Source organism: Gigantopelta aegis, chromosome 4 (genome assembly GCF_016097555.1).
Source record: "Gigantopelta aegis isolate Gae_Host chromosome 4, Gae_host_genome, whole genome shotgun sequence".
Classification (NCBI taxonomy): domain Eukaryota; kingdom Metazoa; phylum Mollusca; class Gastropoda; order Neomphalida; family Peltospiridae; genus Gigantopelta; species Gigantopelta aegis.
In genome coordinates, this window is record NC_054702.1 from 65,318,106 (window position 1) to 65,334,712 (window position 16,607).

The window sequence follows — 16,607 nt, forward strand, 5'->3', positions numbered from 1 at the left end:
ACTCTCAGAGACAGCGAATATCGCCTGGGGATACAACGCGGTACCTCACCTATCATCTGATATTCCACCTCTCCCAGAGTCAGTATATTTTTCTCTGATCGTCAGACTGGCTGTCGCCATCGTCGCCAAATCACGGTTGTAAAAACCGCACTCGCGGAGGTATTACGTAACTACTCGCCACATGGCCTCCGCACCTGGCTGGGTGTGTATTAGAAGTACAGCTCGAGGACCGTCGCGCAGAAGTATTACGTAACAAGTTGCCCACCTGGGCTAAGTGCAATGAAACTGCACACGGCCCTCTAACACAATTAATATCGCCACAGGCGAAAACAAAATTAAGAGCATGTTCCGTCACAGTAGGGCTAGTGAATTTTTGATCATGGCAAGTACATTTTTAAAATCACTGATCCCATGGCTAGTGGATTTTGTAAAAAGTCTAGAATCCCTGCTAACTCCTCTCAGTTTGAGGCGTCACGTGCATGCTCTCATATTTCTTCCAATGTTTGAGACGGCACGTATTAAAGCTGTATCCTAAAGCTGTATCCTAACCAACTGCGAGCGACGCGAACGATGTGAGCGATTATTTTAGAAATCATTGGTTTCAATTGCCGGGAAATAACTAGACGCGTGCGACGCGACATATTTATCCGTCGCGCCGTACGCGTACGGTTAGGATACGGCGATTAAAAGAAATGATTTGTAAAATAATCGCTCGCATCGCACGCGTCGCTCCCGGCCGGTTAGGATACAGATTTGGAATACAGCATTAATTTTCAAGCGATAATTGACGTATCGCTTCTCTATTGGAAGCATCGTGTGCCTTCTCTCAATGTGATACCTTCTCATTTCGAGGTATCACCAAGGCACACGTCGACTGAGAAAAGTCCCCAAAACCACTGCACCGCAGGCAACATAATTATTATACACTAGACAAGTATATTTTAAAGTCAAGCGACTATTATACAACTTACCTGATAACATTTATTAATATTAACAAATATTTAAGGTTGCAAACGAATCACTACGCATTTTTGCATGGATTACAATTAATTTTGCAGGTAGAATGATAGAAATATATGGTAAAAAAAAGTCTCAGGTTAGCACAATTTACCCGAATATATCTATCGTTTTTGTCCAAATTTTTACGATTTGATCTAGTACTGGGGGGACAGTTTCCCCGACCCCCCTGTCTCGTTTGCTTATGTGAGTTCTGAAATGTGACATCTGTATACAAAAAACAGAGAGTAAAGTGTGTTTTATTTAACGACGCCACTAGAGCACATTGATTTTTAATCTTATCACCGGCTATTGGACGCCAAACATATGGTCATTCTGATACTGTGGGGTTTTTTTTTAGAGGAAACCCGCTGTCGCCACATAGGCTACTCTTTTACGACAGAGTCAGGAAGGGATCTTTTATTTACGCTTCCCACAGGCAGGATAGCACAAACCATGACCTTTGTTGAACCAGTTATGGATCACTGGTCGGTGCAAGTGGTTTTACACCTACCCACTGAGCCTTGTGGAGCACTCACTCAGGGTTTGAAGTCTGTATCTAGATTAAAAATCCCATGCCTGGACTGGGATCTGAACTCAGTACCTACCAGCCTGTAGACCGATGGCCAAACCACGACGCCACCGAGGCCGGTCATCTGTATACATATGACATTGTCAATACTAGATTAAAATATTAAGATACTTAGCCAATACCAATGACTTCCAAACACAGAAGCCATGTATCCGAGAGTAAGAAGCTTATCAACTGCATCATATTATAAATTTTATGAAATGGGAAAGGGCGGTAAATTAATAAAATTAATCATTGCAAAACAGGGGCCAGAAGCAGATTAATATGTCTGATTAACAGAAGCTGCTAGCGACTCCCACGCTTAGTGGCGGATTCCAACAATACCCGGGGATAATTAATCGCCGCGTTCACCACTGTGCAGCGACCACAATATTACAACTGGCGATGTAATGTCAGTATACAGGTTAAGAAACTCTGATTTTCAGGGCCTAGTTGTTCGAAGCATGGTTAAATTAACCCTAGGTTAGTCTAATATTTTTCATATCATTATTATTGCACAAATACAAACTACACTTTTGATTTGATTATGTATGGATACATTTGATTGTTCTAAATAAAGTTTCAAATTTTACAAATTCAATTATTATTTGTATTGATTCAGTCCTTGGTTTTGAAAATTTCTGGTAACCAATGGTTAAGTTAACGAATGTTTGAACAACTGGGCTCTGATTAGTATTTAATTTATTAGCATTCTCACATTTCATTACAGTCAGATTAATATTTAATTTATTAGCATTCTCACATTTCATTACAGTCAGATTAATATTTAATATATTAGCATTCTCACATTTCATTACAGTCAGATTAATATTTAATATATTAGCATTCTCACATTTCATTACAGTCAGATTAATATTTAATTTATTAGCATTATCACATTTCATTACAGTCAGATTAATATTTAATTTATTAGCATTATCACATTTCATTTTCCTAGAACAAGAGGCGCATGGTCACCTGAGTGTTTGACTCTTCCTAGTGTACGACACCCATTTTCCTGGGCGATCAGAATGACCAAATTTCACGTTTACTTTTTTGATGGGTCAAGGATGTTTCTCACAAAACTTAATTGGAAATGGTCGAGTAGAACTGAAGGAATTACACTTCAAATGCATTCCTCTATAAAACTCAGTAAACGCCATCCCTCCCAAGGCAACAAACTAGGGAACACAATATTAATGCAATTCACAACTTTAATAAACCATCTAACGACCTTTACATTTATAAAGACTATTTGGTTGTATAGCATTTCTGGGAAAAACATAATTAATTTAAGACATGAGTGCAAGAAGTACTTGGGTCACAATGGCCAAATTCATAAATGTATTTCTCCATTATGTGCCAACATTTTGTATTTATGGAAGAAGAAAACAATTCTTTTTAATGGGCTTACTTTTCCCCCCTTTTGGACTCCGACCATCATGCATCTGGAGGAGGATCGGAATCACCAAATTCACAAGTTTGTTTCTCCATGGGCCAAGGAAGCTTCCCATCAAATTTAGTTGAAAATTGTCTAGTAGATCTAAAGAAATTACAGTTTAAATTCCTTTTCTCTATAGTAAACTTCACCTCCCTCCCCAAAAACAAACGAGGGATCCAACATTAATGATATTCACAAATTCGATAAACCATTTATAGACCGTTACATACATGAAGACTATTCGTTGTAGCATTTCTGGAAGTAGGGAAGAATAATTGTGTTTTATTTGACTTAATTTCCCCCCTTTGGCCCCTGGGAATCAGAATTACCAAATTCATAAAATTGTTTCTCCATATGCCAAAGGTAGCTTCCCAGAAAATGTCGTTGGAATTAGTAAAGTAAGGAGAAACGGGGGATTCAACCCCATTTAATGACATTAACAAATGAGACGAACGATCTATTGACCTTTGTATATATTATATGTTATGAAAACCAATTAGTTAACTTGTAACATTTTTAAAACTAGTTAAACAAAAAGTGTGTGTGTCTCAATTAACCAGGCGAGCTTCCTTCCCTAAATTTGTTTAGAATTGGTCAAGTAATTTTGGAGAAGAAGTCGAAAATGTGAAATGTTTACGCATGACGGACGACGGAAGACGAGCGATGGACGACGGATGACACACATTGCATGACGGACGAAAACGGATTGCCTTCGGTTCGGGTGACCTAAACATATTGATGAATGAATGAATGAATGAATGTTTAACGACACCCCAGCACGAAAAATACATCGGCTATTGGGTGTCAAACTATGGTAATGCAAATAAATAAAGTGATGATAAACATCAATATAAAAATTCAAGATTTAAACAAAAACAGTGTAAAGAACTGTGCAAAAACACAAATATCACAGATAGATACTGAATTTTACTCAAAACTTCAATTTTGTGCTGTATTGGCCATTCTCAAAGTAAACATATTGATGAAAGCAGATGCAGCTAATAATAATAATAAAGAAAATTTAAATTTGAAAAATACAACTGATAATAAAATATAACTACTAACGTCAGAGAAAGCAAAACAGCGTCTAGTGCCCACTACAAGTAACACCATGTTCACAAGTCAAGGTATCATTCCGTATATAGCACACTGTACGAAATGGTACCTTGGCTTGCAAAGATGCTGGCTCGTTGATTCAAAATAAGAGACATGTCCTTTAGAGTCGCTGAGCCATGATGCTTCTACTGAATCGTGGATAAAGACTGGACTTATAAGTTATCCTGCCATTCCACCCATGATTCAGTGGCTGGCAACATCAGAAGCTGGACACTTGGTGGGAGTGCGTGGATCTCCAGTGGATGTACATGTATGCCTGGTGGACATCGATTAACCTGATCTGGTCGTCTGGGAGTATTCCTGAAACTACGTCAAGAGTAGTTTGAATGTTAATATTAACAGTCCAAATCCTAAGGTGCTTGACAGTTATTATGCTAATGTTAGACTACCAACTGTCACAACGACAACTCGCCAATCTCATGACTTCTACGACTGTCCAGTTGCTAGTCTGTGCGCTCTTAATACTCGATTCTCGTCGTGTACGATCGATTAAGTTGGGAGTGTGGGAGGGGAGGGGGGGGGGGCAATTACAACGAAATCGTCGAGTTGGCCAACCTCGTCGTGACAGTTGATAGTCTGAGACTAGCATTAACTTATAATTCGACTTTAGACTTTAACATTTTAGATGTTTTTAACATTTGATGTTGTTTTAGACATCCCTATCATGAGTCGTCTTCAATGCTACTCCTACCCGTATAATATATGGCTATTTCTCTTTCCAGCCAGCGCACAACGACTGGTATATCAAAGGCTGTGGTATGTGATATCCTGTCTGTGGGATGGTGCATATAAAAGATCCCTTGCTACTAATGGAAAAATGTAGCGGGTTTCCTCTCTAAGATTATATGTCAGAATAACCAAATGTTTGACATCCAGTAGGCGATGATTAGTAAATCAATGTGCTCTAGTAGTGTTGTTAAACAAAACAAACTTCTGTATACTATAGAGCCATAATTCTACAGATGCGCGGTATAACCGGAATACCGTAATATAAATGTTGAACAATACGTATCGCGATATGTTTTTTAGCGTACGGATATATTGCACAAATATATTTTGCATGTGTGTTAGTCACACATATTATATTTTCTAACGAAAACTACCAGGTTAAGAAAAGAAACAATAGCTTCACTTGTTCGGAATGAATCGTGATTGACTAGTGTATCATTTTATGAAGTTATTATACAAAATGTACATGAACTTAGAGTACTTATAAATTCTAATAATTGAGAATTGTTTTTTGCAACATAGTATGGTACGGATCGCAGTTCAGAGGCATAATTCACTAAGGTCTCTTAGCTCTGTTAGACAACAAAGCATCCTCTTTGCAAGTCTTTTAGCATTGCACTGCGAGATCGCAAAGTTGCGAGAGTTTAGTGAATTAGGCCCCAGGTTCCCGTATCGCAATATATCGCAACATGAAAATTTTGGCATTGCCCATCATTACATAATTCAAACGATCATATTTATATTTAAGCAGAAAGTATCCATTCAAATAGAGTACTGGTATATACTGTTTAAAAAACAGAAGTTACTTTTAGTTGTTTAAATATGCGCTGAGCCTAACCAATTAATGTTTATTTGTTTTGACCACGTACTCTTGGATTTATTTTCCGTTCTAGCTCACACCCGTGAAGTTCATCCCGAGGTGTGGGATTCTGTGTAATCACTTGATCTATCTAACTTTCATGGGAATGGTTTGTGGCGACTCGCGCACCTGTAACAACACGCGATGCTAGCCCTGCCGTTCTTCTGCCGTAACTCCGTCCCGGGGAGATCCGCTCGCTTTCCCGTTACCGGCGTTTAGCTGTGTTTTCAACGGGAAACAACGGCGAGGAAAGGTTTTACCGCTCTGCTTGTAAATATTTACCAGGCGAGAAATCGCCAGCTTTCACCACAAGGGTAATTTCACGGCGCAAGTCGATCTCTGTGTATAGTGGTGTTATTATTAAATATTGTTTACCGTCTTCATTGTTTCAGTTACTACCCAATTGTATTTGGAAGCGGGGTTTTTTTGTGTGTATTTTTTGTCTGTCAGTATCTAATTAATGAAAGGGGCGGGATTTAGCTCTATCGGTTGAGTGCTCGCTTGAAGTGCGTGTGTCGCAGGATCGAACCACCTTGGTGGATCCATTCAACTGATCGGGGTTTTTTCTCGTTCCAACCAGTGCTCCACAACTGGACAAAGGCCGTGGTATGTACTTTCTTGTCTATGGGAAAGTGCATATAAAAGATCCCTTGCTGCATTAAGAAAAATTAGCGGGTTTCCTCTCTGAGACTACATGTATGTCAAAATTACCAAATGTTTGACACCCAACAGCCGAAGATAAATAAATCATTGTGCCCTAGTGGTGTCGTTAAACAAAACAAAACTGATTAATTAAAAGGTATTAGTCATAGTGTAACACAAAAATCAACCTCCACTGAGGGGATTTGAACCACGGACTATCAGTACGAGAGTCCAGCGCTCTACCAACTGAGCTAATAGGGAAATTCCCACTAGCTACTGCCAGTAGGAGCACCTAATACCTACACTACTACAATAGGACTTTGGTGCCAAATGTATGGGCTCTGTTGCTCATCTGCCATTACTTTGGCTAAAAACAAAATAATAGCACAAAAAGCCTAAATAGGTCTGGAGCAATGTATTGCATTGTAAATAAGGTATATGGGATATTTATATTTTTATTATGTAGAGATGCGGACAATAGGTTTTCAGTAGGACTTGTATTACAGAAATAACTCCGTTATCTACATTCATTATAAAAATAGCTTCGCATCCTACATCATTTGTTACAGAAATAAGTAATAATTTCTTATTATACAATTTATTACAAAAATAACTGTATTCTATATTTATTACATATATAGTTTCGTATTCTGCATTTGTTACTGAAATAGTTTTGCATTTTACATTGATAACAGAAATAACTGTATTTACATTTATTTCCGAAATAACTTCGTATTTACATTTATTTCCGAAATAACTTCGTATTATACATTTATTACAGAAATAACTTCGTATTATACATTTATTTCCGAAATAACTTCGTATTTACATTTATTTCCGAAATAACTTCGTATTATACATTTATTACAGAAATAACTTTGTAGTCTACATTTATGATAAAAATAACTTCGTATTCCACATATATGATATAACTCCGTATTTTACATTTATTAAATTAACTTCGTAATTGTGACGGAACATGCTCTTAATTTTGTTTTCGCCTGTGGCGATATTAATTGTTTTAGAGGGCCGTGTGCAGTTCCAATATGCACTTAAGCCCAGGTGGGCACTTTGTTACGTAATACCTCTGCGCGACGGTCGTCGAGCTCTTTCTAATACACACACCCAGCCCAGGTGTGGAGGCCATGTGGCCAGTAGTTACGTAGTGCTGTTTATGACCAGGGGATTGCTCACGGAATGGCGACAGCCAGTCTGGTCTTCTAAGAGAAAAATGCGTCTCTGGGAGTTAGGGAAATATCTCATGATACGTGAGGTACCGCGTTGTGCCCCCAGGCGATATTCGGTTTTATGATAAATAGCTAGGGTTTTAGAGACATCGGGGAGAAACATAGGAAGGCTGCAGGGGAAACGGACGTCGTCCAATGAACGAAATATATAAGTTCAGTCCGGGCATGGTAAATATATTTTTCTGCTCTGTGTATAACCTTGATGTGATTGATGTGACTTTAAATATTTTAATACTGTAATATACCAATATTATTTAGGCGGTGCTGCCGGTCATCTGACGCAGTAAACTGTAGGCTCACTGTCTAAATAAGTATTAAAGCTTAGCCAGTCATCCTAGAGGACCTAGGTAAACTGTAGGTTATTGTCTTTATTGTGATAGGTACCAGTATTAATTCTGTGTTACAAGGTTACTGAATGAGTAGGTAAGGGTTAATTAAAAATTAACCAGTTAGGAATAGAGTTGTAATTCCTTTATTAATTAAGTTCCCCTGGAAGCGTTTCTCAATTATCACACGTGTGGGTGTTGTGTCACGGTGAAGTGGTGAGAATATTGTGTAAACTAGGCACCTAGTGATTAACTAATTAAGTGATCAGTTCTGGGTTGTTATTATATTGTTGTTGTTAATTAACTACTGCGGCAGTACATTTGTCAGCGTAGGTTAATACAGATTCCAAAGTGTATTGTGTTTTTGTTGTGTTTTCTAGTGAACTAAACGTGCTATATTATACATACTTTATATAAGATCGTATCTCTGATCATACCTAGACGAGCCACGCGGGTATAACTGCCCGTTACAGAGAGATCTAATAGATATACAGTTAGGAGAGATATTTGGATAATCGTGTGTTTCATTCAGTTACGGGTATTATAGGATCCCCGTGACAGTAATCCATATTTATTACAGAAATAAATTCGTATTTTACTTTTATAATAAAAATAACTTCAGAACTACATTTAGAAAAGGAATAACTTTTGTCGTCATAAAGACATTGGCCATTTACACATTTAATTGTAATTTAATATCCACAACAAAATTATAATTAGAACATAGCCCTTTCCGTTGTTTGTATAAGGTGATATACGTTACAAAATGATTTATTTATAATCCCTTAATTATTGATAACAGAAGAGACAACTAACAATTAGTAAAATGGCACCAAGTAAGTATTTGATTTTGGCCGTAAACGCTACAGTTTTATTTTAGTTGTCCATTTTGATGTTTTGAAGTAGAACCCTACCTGGTTTAGGGATTATTTCAGATACAACAAATGCGTTTAAAAAAAAAAGTAGAGGTAAGGACCAGGGCCCCGTTCCACAAAGCGATCTTAGCCCTAAGATCACCTTAAGTGCATAGCTACCGTATGCACTAAGGTGATCTTAGTGCTAAGATCGCTTCGTGGAACGGGGCCCAGCTCAGTATCTTCTCTGCTGCAACGTTTATGGTCTTTGTTTAAATTGGACTATGACATCAATGATTAACTCTGCAGGGAAAAACGTTCGTGTGACCAGGGAGCTGAATTAACTATAGGTGCCTGTATTGTAAACCTGCGTGATTCGCTGACTTATGCTAGGTTCAGACTGTCAACTGTCACGATGAAGTTGACCAACTCGACGGTTGTGTTGTAATTTCCTCCAACTCCCGACTGACGACGGTTGTGTTCAGATTAACAACTAAATCTAGATTTATACTTCACAGCCGACTTGTCGGCGAGTAGTTGACTCACCCAGTTCTGCTTCTGTTAAAAACCTAATCCTCATTTTTCTGTGAAGTCAGTGTGCTTTTAAAACAGTTCATGTTAAATTTTGGTGCGCGTTCGTTCAACGCTTTTTTGTTTACAGTGCGTCGACCTAATACAAAATAAATTTCCGTTTCGCATGAGATCAGCAATCAAAGTATGAATTGACCATTAATGGGTTATACACCGAGAATCGAGTTGTAAGAGCGCTCAGACTAGCAAACTGACAGTCGTAGAAGTCGTGAAAGCAGAAAGTTGGCCAACTTCGTGCTGGCAGTTGGTAGTCTGAAACTAGCATAAATTATTAAAATTAGTGCTTCATAATGGGAATTGTATAGTTATTTATTTATTTATTGCTATTAAAAAAAAAAAATTAGTTTTGTGATGTGTCGGCTCATTGTTTATTTCTGCCTTTATTACCAGTGCCATGTTTTTCCTGTGCGTTTTTTTTAAAAGATATTAGTTTCGCCTCAAGACAATGTTAGGGTGAAGTCCGGCTGATGAAAGCCACGTTTGATACCACTTCACCTGATCACATGAGGATGGTTGTAATTTTTTTCGTTTTATTTAATTAAACGAAACATTACATAAACATTTGGTTTCAGGTATTTAATGTTTAAATACAAATACGATATTGCAATCTGAAATAGTAAGTGCTAAGCTAATGGGTACAAACTTCAGGTTCTTTCAAAATGCAGACTAAAACCGAAAGACGCCGAATTATTTCTATATTGTAATCCACGATTTGACTGGTGCCATCACGATATTATTCAGCTCCTTGTGTTATTGTCAGAACGTCACTAGGTACCTTATACAGAATATAAATAAGTACCTTTATACAAAAAAGAGTATTATTCTGCTGTGATGAGATATTTCATTAATATGCCCTGGGTGCAAAATCTAAAATAGAATAGATATTTCTGGCCTTCAAAATTATATTGACTATTTTGAGGTTTGCTATTGTAATGTTACTAATATTCTCAAAAATGTTGCATTGGAGAAAGTGGCTCAATGACGTGCGAAAAAAGAAAAAAGAAAACCAATTTATTTATCAATACAGTTCATCGAGTAAACTGTTCGAGCATCAAAGTAAAAGCAAAAGGATGGTTTGGTTAGATATCTTTGCACCCCCTCTCTTTCTCTCTCCCTCCCTTCTCTCTCTCTCTCGCTCTCTCTGCCTGCCTGTCTCTCTCTGTCTTACTGTGTGTCTGTCTATCTATATGTCTGTCTGTCTCTCTCTGCCTCTCTCTCTCTCACACACAGACACACACACACAGAGAGAGAGAGAGAGAGAGAGAGAGAGAGAGAGAGAGAGAGAGAGAGAGAGAGAGAGAGAGAGAGACAGAGAGAGATAGAGACAGAGACACAGAGAAGACAGACAGACAGACAGAGAGAGCGAGAGAGAGAGAGAGAGACAGAGACAGGCAGACAGAGAGAGAGAGAGAGAGAGAGAGAGAGATGAGAGAGAGAGAGAGGGAGAGAGACAGACAGACAGAGAGAGAGAGAGAGGGAGGGACAGAGACAGACAGACATATAGACAGACACACAGTAAGACAGAGACAGGCAGGCAGAGAGAGAGAGAGAGAGAGAGGGGGGGGGATGAGATAAAAGAGAGAGAAAGTGAAGAAAAAGAAGTCCAATGACAATGTATTGCATTCATGTTTTTGTTTGGACCAAAAATCTGGCGAGACTAAAGTGACAGGTGTTATTGGCATTACCTCCACCGACCCTCGGTCTCGGAGACTAGCACCCAGCTGACTATACGGTCTGCGGTATGGTCGAGCCAGTAAATCACGGGCGGCAACTACAGACAAATACGTCACTGACGCAAGTTATGTACTGCAGTAATAGCATGCTGTTGGTGCTTGGTATTTGCAAATAGCTGCTAAATGAGCCCGATAGTCACTCCAGTCTGTAAAACTGACCTTTAACTCGGGGGCAATGTCTTCGTTAGTACATCATCCAATCAAAAGTCGATAACAACAGTAATTTGTTTCGTTGTTATTTCTCTGAAGTTTTGGCAAATAACTTGTACATAATTATTCGGTTGCTTAAAAAACAAAAAAAAACAATTTTTTTTTTTTTTTTTAAATATAAAGCGATGGAAACAAGCTACACGTTGCTATACTATATTATATCAGTTAATATATAAACAATATTTGGTCGTTTGACAGAAGTCAGCAGTGATTATGTGTAATTAATACGAATGCAGTAGTCAGCAGTTAAAATGACTAAAATAATCACACACACACACACACACACACACACACACAAAAGGACCTAACTAATAAAATTCAGTGGCGGATCTAAGGGGGATCCAGAGGCCTCTAAATTTTGCAACTGTTATATTTTTATTTTATTTTTACATTTTGTTTTACGTTGAAGAATCCGAGGAATCCCTTCGGAAACGTTTATGGCCTTCAGTCACACGTCACTGCCCCCCACCCCCACCCCACCCCTAAATGGATTTTCTGGATCCACCACTGAAATTAAATAAATCTGACCACCCTCTTATGAATCTTGAGCTACCGGAGTCTTAGATCCTGTTATATAAAGCATAACGTTTCTAGGATTCACAAGAACTGGTGGCGTTAGAACATAGCTACATACTGTACTAAATAGATTTCTGTTACAGTCGTAAATAAACAAATATATTGTCGTTTACTTTAAAGGGACATTCCTGAGTTTGCTGCAATTTTTAAGATGTTATCGACTAACAGAGACTTTTTAACGATTGTAATTACATATCAAATATATTTTTCTGCATTAAATATTAGTGGCTGTATATTAAACGTGTTTCTGGTCGTTCTACTATTTGTACTAGGTTAAATTTCATTTTATTTCCTAAAAGACTTTTTAACGATTGTAATTACATATCAAATATATTTTTCTGCATTAAATATTAGAGGCTGTATATTAAACGTGTTTCTGGTCGTTCTACTATTTGTACTAGGTTAAATTTCATTTTATTTCCTAACATATATTTTTTCGTACGTACGAACTTATTTGAAGACAAAATCCAGTTTGGGCTTCTTACAAATATTAAGACGGCCAGAAATACATTGAATATATACAGACACTGATATTCTAAACAAGAAAATATATTTAATATGCAAGTTTAATCGTAGAAATATTTTATTTTTCGGAAACATCTTACAATGCAGCAAACTCAGGAATGTCCCTTTAATAAATCAAGGCTAGACTGCTTTAATTCAGTGGATATTTGAAGAAGAAATATCTGCCACAGGTACTGTAATCAAGCATGGCAAAGCCCTTATGTCAGTTTAATGAAATACACTTGGAAGTTGTGTTAAGAATAACATATACGTCTGTTTACACGTGAAAACGGGAACGCACGTTGATACACATCCCATTCTACAAACTGTACGTGTAAAAAAAACAAATTACAAGATGATTATAAAATATCGCGCTTCCTGTTGCTGTTTGTTTAGTGTGGGTGTTCTGCATCTAAACAGCATATATCTGAGTCGTGTGTCTGTGTGTAATTCATGTTTGACTAGTCGACGAGTGATCTGCAAGATGAACCAGATATTTTATTATCTTGAAGGGCTAGTGGTATTCCTGGTGCATGGTTACTGGCAGACATTTTGATATTCCTGCTAAAAAAAAAAAAAAAAAAAAAAAAAAAAAAAAAGGAAAAAAAAAAGAAACAACCCCCTCACCCCCCAAAAAACCCCCACACAAAAACAAACACAAAAAACAACAACAAAAACAACAACAACCCAAAACAAAAACAAACACAAACAAACAACAACCCAGTGTTATGATTACAACTGTGGAAATTCTAGTCCAAAACTGTTTGTATTAGATATAATGAATGAATGTTTAACGACACCCCAGCACGAAAAATACATCGGCTATTGGGTGTCAAACTATGGTAATGCAAACAAATAAAGTGATGATCAACATCAACACAAAAAGTCAAGATACAAATAAAAACAGTGTAAAGAACTGTGCAAAAATACAAATATAAATATCACAGATAGATACTGACTTTTACTCTAAACTTCAATTTGTGCTGTATTGGCCATTCTCATAGAGAATGTTACACCCCTGCACCACAGCGAGGTTACAGCACGCGCAGGGGTATTAGATAGATGAGTAATGAGACCGATGTTACGATGTGTAATAGATATCGATCTATTACGACCTATATTGGTCTAGACTCATTCCATCGTATTTCTCGCCTAAGCCAGTGCACCACGACTGGTACATCAAAAGCCGTGGTATGTATCATCCTGTCTATGGGATGGTGTATATAAAAGATCCCTTGCTGCTAATAATAAAAAAAAGAGTAGCCCATGAAGTGGCGACAGCGGGTTTTCTCCCTTAATATCCGTGTGGTCCTTAACCATATGTCCGACGCCATTTAAATGTAAATAAAATGTGTTGAGTGCGTCGTTAAATAAACCATGCCCTTCATTCATTCCATCGTGGGGCGAGACGTAGCCCAGTGGTAAAGCGCTTGCTTGATACGCGGTCGGTTTGGAATCGATCTCCGTCGGTAGGCCCATTGGGCTATTTTTAGCTGCAGCCAGTGCACCACGACTGGTACACCAAATGCCGTGGTATGTGTTATCTGTCCTATGGGATGGTGCATATAAAAGATCCCTTGCTGCTAATCGAAAAAGAGTAGCCCATGAAGTGGCGACAGCGGGTTTCCTCTCTCAATATCTCTGTGGTCCTTAACCATATGTCCGACACCATATAACCGTAAATAAAATGTGTTGAGTGCGTCGTTAAATAAACCATGTCCTTCCTTCATTCCATCGTGTTCTACCATATCACATTCATTAAATGGTAGGGCCAAACAACAGTGTATCCTCCCATAACATGACGTTAAGCGCTATTCAGTTTTGTACATCAATATATTTAGTTTCTGGAATCGATGAATGTTTAACGACACGCCAGCACAAAATAAAAAAATAAATAATAATAATAAAAAAATAAAAAAATAAAAAATATCGACTATTGGGTATCAGTATATGGAAGTATATGGAAATATTGAGAACACGATGGTGTCACGTCAAACTGTTTGCGAACGCTCGCCCTCCTGAACTTAACTTGTCTATCGAGTAGAATATACACTGAAGGTTTTTTTAAAACCACGACAATACGTTTGTGCCACCCTCGCTAATCGTCCTTCAAACATAGATACTCAAAATATAATTTCACGATTTGTTTATCCTACTAAACTCTTCAAAAATAATAGCGCTCGTAAATTCACTCAATAGGGCCATTAAGTTTTATTAACTCCAAGTGTTTGGGAGTAATCAGAACAAACCGCAAGAACATAAAAAAAGGAAGTAATGAACATAACAACTTCCCAAGAAACCGTATAAATTATAGCCGGTACTTAGCTGCCAGCTTAAAGGGACATTCCTGAGTTTGATGCAATTTATAAGATGTTATCGACTAACAGAGACTTTCTAACGATTGTAATTAAATATCAAATATATTTTTCTGCATAAAATATTAGTGGCTGTATATTAAACGTGTTTCTGATCGTTCTAATATTTGTACTAGGTTAAATTTCATTTTACTTCCTAAAATGTTTGTTTTTTCGTACGTACGAAATTATTTGAAGCCAAAATCCAGTTTGGGCTTCTTACAAATATTAAGACGACCAGAAACACATTGAATATACAGACACTGATATTCTAAACAAGAAAATATATTTAATATGTAAGTTTAATCGTAGAAATATTTTATTAGTCGGAAACATCTTACAATGCAGAAAACTCAGGAATGTCCCTTTAATGAATTTTTCCTTATCGTTTGAAAAGAAAACAACGTTGCATTGTAAAAGTAAATTAATGACTATAACACCATACGCTGTCAAACATTTTATGGTGACAAAGAACATAATTTTTTTTTTTAATCCTACAAACTAGTCTGCTGGTGCAGCTTGTGAAAGAGAAGAAGAAACAACAAACACCTGCTTAAGTATTATGGCACATCCATATAACGCTTGGATTCTGTATTGACATCGAAAGCTTGGAACATGCCAGAACATGAATGAAACTATGAATGAACCTTTTGGCGAGCGGAAACTTGAAACTAATTTTAAATTTTCCTCTATGATTGTTTGCAGGGATGCCAATCAGATGTAACATACGTAGGTGCAGAGAAAATAAGCAAGTGTCTAAAGTGGAATTCACGTTGATTGATGAGGATTTTTTCTATGTAAGTAGCTTGCCACTCATCTGGGACCTTCCAAACAAGCTTCCAGAGCACCAAGAACATAGATCGACAGGAAAAGCAGTTGAATGAAAGATGTTGCGCGCTGAAACAGGTCCAGAGGTTTGACTGCATGGCTGAATGACCTTCCAGAAAGCCAGATGCATCATCCTTCAGAAAACGAATGTCCCGATGGTCCGTCTTGAGCATATCAGTACGATTGAGCAGTTAGTGCATTTTTAAATAGGTTTTTTTGAAAAAGCTATTCAAGAACAGGTCATTAACAGTATATGAAACATTTAATGTAAATGTATTAATGATCATGGCAAGGATGGCAAATCTATACACAGGGTGCTGAAAATCGTACAAATTTCGTTAGGCTTTCGTTCATAAAATTCTCTTCTTTTTTTTGTACATTTCATTTAGGACATCATTTGGCGTAATCCATAAAATGGTTTATGCAGATTTAAATGTGTTAAGACTGTATAAGACTAACCCACAGGATTGAAGTCAATGCTAGCATTTTGGCATCCTGGCATTAGCCAGTCCTAGCTAATGTGAACCTTACAGTGCAATCGTTTCTCAAATACCAAATAATTATCAGAATGTGATAAAACATACTGTAGGTCGAGTTACTATGTAAAGTTAGAAGTTACAACTCTAAAGGACAGATGTTAAGGAGAAAAGAAACTAAAATAATACTTGATCTTGAATACCCAAGAAAAACAATGAAATGATATATACTGAACAAAAAAACAGAAACTTCCGATTTGTACATATAGTATTTGTTGTGTTAAAGAATTCATTGTGTAATGAAATTATATAGGTAGTATTAGCCTTGAGCTGTATTATCAGGATTCATGAATTTTATCGATTATGTTTGCACTGTTAATCGTCAACAACGTGAAATTCAATTTGCACGTTCATGCATGGTTCGACATGTCCCGTGTAGTATTCGGTCAATTTGTTTTACTTGTCTTACTGACATTGTTGTCAAGTGAACGAAAACGCTTCAAAATTTGTAAAAAAATTAACGTTTTTTACATTGTAGCATTTTTAGTATGCCA